Here is an 8,930-nt window from a genome sequence, read left to right on the forward strand (position 1 = left end):
AGGAGGCAGCCGGTTCCCATGTGGTCAAAACCCGACGCGTGTCGTCACAATAGTGACTTCATCAGGGGTAACAAGGATACTGTGGCTAACAAACACTGAATTATATAGTCATCACTTACTTAACGATCAAATACAGCTGTGTAGGGTATCCGCAAGGCGCCAGTCACTCCAGCACGATCCCCGAATTCCGGCGTCCCGGAAGTCCTAACTGCGCATGCACGATGGTCACCTAGACAACATGACTCCACCATACATCGCGCACATACAAAGGCGTGATGAGAACAATCATCCACCGTAACTAGCAGAGTCTGCCCAATCCCCCACATCACTGGAGGTAAATGATCTCAAAATATTCCCAATCAAGGGCCCCCGTATCCACTATATCCTGACGTAAGTCCGGAAGTGCCCATATCCCCGCAAGGCGGGGGAATAGTTTCCATGGTACCGCACCAAACAAACCTTTTGTGCGCAAACTCCAAACCATCGCCGCACATCCAACGCACGCGCGCCCCACTCTCTGGTATATTGAAGAAGGGACAAACACCGGGACGGTGCACCGCTACGACGGGGCCCCATCGCGCATGCGCACCGCCCACAATTGGCCCAACCTCAAAGGTACTACCTAAGTACTCATCGCTCGAAACACCAGGACAACCCCTTATCATAGGCTCCTCCCAGTGGACTCCTAAGTCCCCAAACAGAGGCAGGTATAGACCCACATACACAATACTGATGGAAAAAGTGGGTCAAACATTAAATCATAGCCACTAAAACCCCTCTATTTGGTATACAACCCATAGCCCAAAAATTATACATAGGGTAGGGCGGCCAAATAAGTGTCAAGTTATATTTGTCTTTGGTTGTCTTCTGGGGTACGGGATTTATATGTATTTTATATATAATTAAAAACAACTAAAACTTTACAAGATAAATGGTATAGATCTTATGCCGGTCTGTATTTACCCTTTAGGGCTCCTCCATTTATGCTTCTGTTTACACCTTGCGGTAGTCAGGGTTTGTGGCATGATAGGCTCTATTGAGACAAGTGGATACAAAACAATGGGTCTTTGAATATCACCCTATGTATAATTTTTGGGCTATGGGTTGTATACCAAATAGAGGGGTTTTAGTGGCTATGATTTAATGTTTGACCCACTTTTTCCATCAGTATTGTGTATGTGGGTCTATACCTGCCTCTGTTTGGGGACTTAGGAGTCCACTGGGAGGAGCCTATGATAAGGGGTTGTCCTGGTGTTTCGAGCGATGAGTACTTAGGTAGTACCTTTGAGGTTGGGCCAATTGTGGGCGGTGCGCATGCGCGATGGGGCCCCGTCGTAGCGGCGCACCGTCCCGGTGTTTGTCCCTTCTTCAATATACCAGAGAGTGGGGCGCGCGTGCGTTGGATGTGCGGCGATGGTTTGGAGTTTGCGCACAAAAGGTTTGTTTGGTGCGGTACCATGGAAACTATTCCCCCGCCTTGCGGGGATATGGGCACTTCCGGACTTACGTCAGGATATAGTGGATACGGGGGCCCTTGATTGGGAATATTTTGAGATCATTTACCTCCAGTGATGCGGGGGATTGGGCAGACTCTGCTAGTTACGGTGGATGATTGTTCTCATCACGCCTTTGTATGTGCGCGATGTATGGTGGAGTCATGTTGTCTAGGTGACCATCGTGCATGCGCAGTTAGGACTTCCGGGACGCCGGCATTCGGGGATCGTGCTGGAGTGACTGGCGCCTTGCGGATACCCTACACAGCTGTATTTGATCGTTAAGTAAGTGATGACTATATAATTCAGTGTTTGTTAGCCACAGTATCCTTGTTACCCCTGATGAAGTCACTATTGTGACGACACGCGTCGGGTTTTGACCACATGGGAACCGGCTGCCTCCTCGCAAAATGTTCTCCGGAGCGGTATGATTGTACCTTGATCATGTAATATGAGCCTGTCCAGTTGGGGTGTATTATGATTGTGATTATTGTGGGTTCTTTATAGTATTATATATACCTCCCTTTGGGCTCGACAATAGCTTTGTTTGTTCCTGCAGTACCCCCTTAATAATATCTTTTTCTTTGGATTGGGGATCTTTGCTCATGCATCTGCAGGTGTATTAGAGCAAGTTATTGTTTGATAATATTTGTTGCCAGATTAATAATAGGAAAGGTTCAGCTCTAATGAGGAGTGAGGTGGGGCTTGGGAACTCTGTGTGGTTTCTTTTGGGTTAACTTGTATTATTTTCGTTTGTGTTGTTTTTTAAGTGTTTTTAAATTTGTATATGTGGCTTGAAATATGTTATTAATAAACTTTGTGATATTTTTGTGATCCCTGCGTTATTGCATGTTCCTTTGCTCTTTTTGTTCTATGCGTCTTGTATTTGACATGCAGCAGGTTGAGCACAGGTATTAGAATATTGGATGGTGCCCTCGTCTGAGTAACTTACACATGACCGTGACGTCATGGCAGGTCCTTCTCGCATAGCAACCTTAGCACCGGAACCTGCCACTTGCACTGCCGCGGACAGCGCCACGTCGGAGGGTGAGAATAACCTTTTTTTTAATTATTATTATTTGTCACATTAGATCTTTTTACTATTGATGCTGCATATGTGGTCCGTTAAGCTGGCATTAACCCTGTGTGAGCGCTCAGCGCTGACTGCAGGGCAGAAAAGCAGCGGCCATTTCTCTGCCAGACTATGGCTGTCACTGATTGGTCGTGGCAATGGTCTTGGGCGTTTTGACACGACCAATCAGCGACTTGGATTTCCATGACAGACAGAGGCCGCGACCAATGAATGTCCGTGACAGACAGAAAGACAGACAGAAAGACAGACAGACAGAAGTGACCCTTTGACAATTATTTAGTAGATATATATTCTCAGTATAGCAAAGCTTGTTTGAGGTAATAACATGTCAGTTAAGGCCCCGTCACACATAGCGACGCTTATGCGATCCCGACAACGATACGGCCTGTCAGCGATCATTGCTGCGTCGCTATGTGGTCGCTGGTGAGATGTCACACAGTGCGATCTCCCCAACGACGCAGCAGCGATGCGGCGAACTGTAGCGACCTGTAGAACGATGCTATTTCATGATGATTCAATGGGACGTCCTGTCAACGAGGTCGTTGGTAAGGTGTCAAACACAGCGATGTGTGTTACCCAGCGGGACCTCAACAATCAAAAAATGGTCCAGGCCATTCCGACACGACCAGCGATCTCACAGCAGGGGCCTGATCGCTGCTACGTGTCACACATAGCGAGATCGCTACTGAGATCGCTGTTGCGTCACAAAACTTGTGACTCAGCAGCGATCTCGCTAGCGATCTCGCTATGTGAGACGGGGGCTTTAGGGTGTGTTGGTGGAAAGGCTGATGCCAGTCACATTACCTCTATGTAAGAGGATATAGAAACTTCCAGTTACAGACTATTTTTACCACAATAAAGCCTCACAAGAAAAGGAATTCCATGGCACGAATGTCAGCTGATGCAAAAAGAAAAGCTGCATTATGGGCCAATGAAAAATGTGAAGACCAAGAAACAAGGCTGACACACATGAGAACAGCAGCTGCTTCCTCAAGAGCAAATGAACTTTCTGAGCTGAGGGAAGCGAGGCTTGCAGACATGAAAACAAGAGCTGCTTCCTCAAGAGCCAATGAACTTTCTGAGGAGAGGGAAGTGAGGCTTGCAGACATGAAAACAAGAGCTGCTTCCTCAAGGGCCAATGAGTCATCTGCTTCTATTAGCTTAGTTTTTGCCTTTTAATAATTACTTTTCTATCTATTTGTTTTGTTGTTTTTGTGTGCAGAATAAATTTTTGTTAACACATTCTATTTTGCTAACAGCAGTTATTAACCCGGGCGAAGCCGGGTAGTACAGCTAGTTATAATTAAAAGCAACTTTTTTCTGTAGTGCTGTTTACCCTAGTAGACAGTACATACAGTTTTATAACTGTTGATAATGGGGCCTATGGAAGAACTGGAGACTCCAGAATCTTCAATTCTTCCATAATGGGTCGGCGGCTGCAAAATAGTGATTTGTCTTTCCCACCCCCACGGGTCCTACAGGGTTCATGTTTGGAAGCGGTTCCTTAAGTAATGGTTGCTGATAAGGCATTTCAATTGAGCCACAATGTAATGAGGTGAAATCCACTGAAGCATTATCGGCTATCACGCGCAAGACGATTGGTGGAGTGTGCCTTTGGAATCCTATGTTCAAAATGGAGGGTCCTAATGTCAGTCATCCAATTAAGTGAAGCTAATGTGAATGTTGTTATTAAGGCACTTGTCATCTTTCACAATTTACAAGGATCCATGAATGTCCAACAAATAATGCCGATCAGGGAGAATGTATGGATAATGGCACACCTACAACATATGTTGCCAATCTACGTTGTCAGCCTTCTGACCTTAAAATGTGGGGCATATTCACAAATTATTTTGTATCAACAGAAGGATATACTCCTTGGCAAGACTATGCTATGTTATAATATCCTTTGTTTACTATAATTTGAGAATAAACTGTTACGTACAAAGTGTTTGATGCCTACTTATGTGAAAAACAATACCTTCTATATCTGAAGCATAAAGTGTATATTCAAAAACACAGATTTCACCCATTTAGCTAACATTTTTATTTTAAACAAGTGTAATTTTTATCAAAATTTCCATATTAAAATCATATGGCAAATTAGAAAATTATTTAATGTAAACATTAAACAAACAAAAAAGGACATTAGACTGGAATTGACTATTTCTTACAATTTTTGGTAGGAAAGTGGAAATAATGGCGACGGTACAGCATGACTTGTTTGTTGAGTTTAGATTGGTAGATTATTGGGCCCCTGAGAGGTGAATGAGGCTGGATTACGGGACAAGGAAGGGCCCTGTTGTGGAACATAGTATTGGTCACTTGGGTAAGGATATTGAAACTCATGTGCAATTTGGTTTTGCATTTGGATAAACCCCCCAGAATGGCCATGTCGAACGTACCCATGTTTTGACCACTCTCCTACAGTGAGTATGTTCAAGTGGCCATATTGGACAGGAGTAGCTGGATTTTGGAAGCATGGTTGTGGTGCATGTGGTTGGAGGTGTTGATAAGGTGTTTGCTGTGGATGAGATGATGGGATCCGTGGTGGAGGTGGTTCAGGGAGTACTATGGGCTGTTCATCATCCATTCCAGATATGTGTAGTTGGTTGTTGGTGGACATCTGCCATCTTTCAAGGAAGTTGAAAAACAGCCTTGGATTGTTAGGTGATGTGCAGGAATCAATTACAATTTGTAAGGCACCTCTGCAATGCAGTCTCATCTCACGGGGAATTGTGCGCAAATATCGAGACAGACTACGATCATAGGCCTCCTCACCATCATCGTTAACAGTGCACAATAGGTATTCTAAAACGCCAATGTCTACTTGGCGCTTGTTACCAGTGGTTGGGAGCTCCCTCCTGCGGTGGCCCTGGCGTGGGATGGCTGCAGCCTGTGGTGACATCCAGGGGGAGCGTAGGACTACTGCCACATACACGTTCATCCTCATCTCGATTGGCCTCATGGCCTACCAAAGGTCATGGTGGTTGGTGATTATTCAGGTGCTGATGGGGAAGAACAATGTCTGGCCTCGTCTTTGACTTCACCAACAGGGTCCAAGTTCACCTCGGAATCCTATGCTGTCTCTCTTTCTTGTATGTTGGATTCAGTTCTGTATTTTAGACAAATTAAAAAGAAAATAAACAATAATTTAAATAACAAGGAAAAGTTTCAAACTCTATGACAATAATGCACTTATGAATGGTGATCCAGAATGGGACTAGGAAATGCAAGCGATCAAAATAAATGCACTTATGCTTTTTAGTGTCTTCTGCACCACAATTGGCCTGCTTCTGCCGCTTACAGCGGTATTGATCCCGGCAGCTGTCTTATCACATTAGCCACTGCAAAGTAAAATAGAATCAAAGAGTGTGAACACCTTGTTTGCATTTTAATTGATAGGTTACATTGTCAACATGTGTACAGATTGCCAAGTGTGCATTAACAAACATGCCGAATATTGACAATAACATCATGTGGAATAATGAATTTACACATTATGTAGTATTTTTCGGACTATAAGACGCACCGGACCATAAGACGCACCCCAAATTTGGGGTGAAAATTGCAGAAAAAAAGATTTTTTATAAGATGGGGGTCCGTCTTATTGTCTGAATTTACAGTATCTTACCTGAGGGATGGCGGTGGCAGAGCAGGGTCACAGGAGGCAAGGTGTCGGCAGAGGTGGGGTGATGCTGGGATGAGGAGGTGCTGGGATGAGAAGATGCTGGGATGAGGAGGTGCTGGGATGAGAAGGTGCTGGGATGAGGAGGTGCTGGGATGAGAAGGTGCTGGGATCAGGAGGTGCTGGGATCAGGAGGTGCTGGGATGAGAAGGTGCTGGGATCAGGAGGTGCTGGGATCAGGAGGTGCTGGGATCAGGAGGTGCTGGGATCAGGAGGTGCTGGGATCAGGAGGTGCTGGGATGAGAAGGTGCTGGGATCAGGAGGTGCTGGGATCAGGAGGTGCTGGGATCAGGAGGTGCTGGGATCAGGAGGTGCTGGGATCAGGAGGTGCTGGGATCAGGAGGTGCAGTGAGAGGTATGGCGTGAGAGGGGTCCCTGGCTTACCATGCAGGCTTACCTTGGTGGCAGAGGTGCGGTGGCAGAGGTCCGGTGGCAGAGCAGAGGTGCGGTGGCGGGGGTGTGGCGGCAGAGGAGGCGCAGTAAGCGGGGTCCCTTTCCCCGGTATGGTGATGCAGCAGGCCCGGTATGCAGCAGAGCCGGGTGAATCCTCTTGTTATCGGTGGGCGCGGCCATCTTCCTGAGGCCGCGCGTGTGCAGATGAAGCGCTCTGCTCCCGGGGCTTCAGGAAAATGGCCGCGGGAGGCCGCGCGTGCGCAGATGGAGATCGCAGCGGCCATTTTCCTGAAGCCCCAGGAAGCAGAGCGCTCCATCTGCGCACGCGCGGCCTCCGGAAAATGGCCGCCACCACCGATAACAAGAGGATTCACCCGGCTCTGCTGCATACCGGGCCTGCTGCATCACCATACCGGGGAAAGGGACCCCGCTTACTGCGCCTCCTCTGCCGCCACACCCCCGCCACCGCACCTCTGCCACCGGACCTCTGCCACCGCACCTCTGCCGCCACGGTAAGACTGCATTGCGACTATTAGACGCACCCCCCATTTTCCCCCCTTTTTGGGGGGGGAAAAAGTGCGTCTTTTAGTCCGAAAAATACGGTAAATGTTCTTGACGTACTAATGTCCTACTGCACCTCTCATGTACTTTAATCATAATTGGGGAACATCTGGCAGCATATGCATCTCCAATCTGCATCCTTTTTATTGTGGTCCACATAGTTGGCGTCATGTTTGTCCCAGATTTCAGACCTCTCCAGCACCAGTACAATCAGCATTTCAACATTAATATGTCTGGCCATATTGCTGGAGGTGTGTTCAAGGTTTTTTTTATAGGTTGCCAGGACTATCTGCATGCAAGTTTCCTTTTCTTGGCTGATGCAATTTCCTGCTTCATGGAAAGGTATGTGTATTTTTCACACACTATACAGATTGTCCGTGTGGCGACCGATTTTTTTAACGCACCCGTAGGCTTGCATTGGCGAGTTTTGAACCATATACACGTGCAATCACAGCCTGCTGCGATTTTGCACGCATGCCGAATACGCCTGAGAAAAATAATGATGATCTGGACTGCCTCATTGAATAACATTTGTCCTAGTACATTGCGATTTTTAATCGCATTGCACTCGTCCGATTCATACGATAGTGTGACACCAACCTTATTTTAGTCTACATACTGAATTATTTTTGATGATGAATTATCTATTTGCTCCGTGTCCTTGTTTCCTCAAATCTTCACTGTAAGATTTCTTGACCTATAAAACAACAAGATGTTTATAATGCTTGGTATAAAACATTCATAGCTATTGCTTGTTCCAAGTAGGCAAATTACTTTTCACTCACACAGCCGTCTTTCGATTGAGCCAGACTGACAACACAAAGACATATCACAGACATCTACACACTTTCCATTGTAACTGAAATTAATCCAAGTACCGGTATATAAAAAAGTTATTTTAAAAAAAAGCCTTTTACTGAGCAATATTTGTAGCATTAATATAGGTTCTATAAAAGAAATAACAGAATATTAACCCCTTCATGACCCAGCCTATGTTGACCTTAATGACCTGGCCATTTTTTGCAATTCTGACCAGTGTCCCTTTATCAGGTAATAACTCAGAAACGCTTCAATGGATCATAGCAATTCTGAGACCGTTTTTTCGTGACATACTGGGATTCATGTTAGTCTGCCGTCACACTAGCAGTATTTGTTCAGTATTTTACATCAGTGTTTGTAAGCTACAACCAGGAGTGGAACAATTAGAGGAAAAGTATAATAGAAACATATGCACCACTTCTGCATTTATCACCCACTCCTGGTTTTGGCTACAAATACAGATGTAAAATACTGACTAAATACTGATAATGTGATGGCAGCCTTAGTGGTAAAATAAGGTCGATAATTTTTGCTTTTTTTTGTGAAAAAAAATGGAAATTTGGCGAAAATTTTGAACATTTCGCAATTTTCAAATTTTGAATTTTTATTCTGTTAAACCAGAAAGTTATGTGACACAAAATAATTAATAAATAAAATTTCCTACATGTCTATTTACATAAGCACAATTTTGGAACCAATTTTTTTTTTGTTACGAAGCTATAAACTTCACCAGCGATTTCTCATTTTTACAACAAAATTAACAAAACCTTTTTTTTAGGGACCACCTCACAACTTCTTAGTAACAAAAATGATCTTTTAGCAACAATTTTTTTTTATTTTCCCAAGGGTAAAAGAAGAAAGTGGACCCCAAAAGTTGTTGTCC

This window comes from Ranitomeya imitator, chromosome 1 (genome assembly GCF_032444005.1).
Source record: "Ranitomeya imitator isolate aRanImi1 chromosome 1, aRanImi1.pri, whole genome shotgun sequence".
Classification (NCBI taxonomy): Eukaryota; Metazoa; Chordata; class Amphibia; order Anura; family Dendrobatidae; genus Ranitomeya; species Ranitomeya imitator.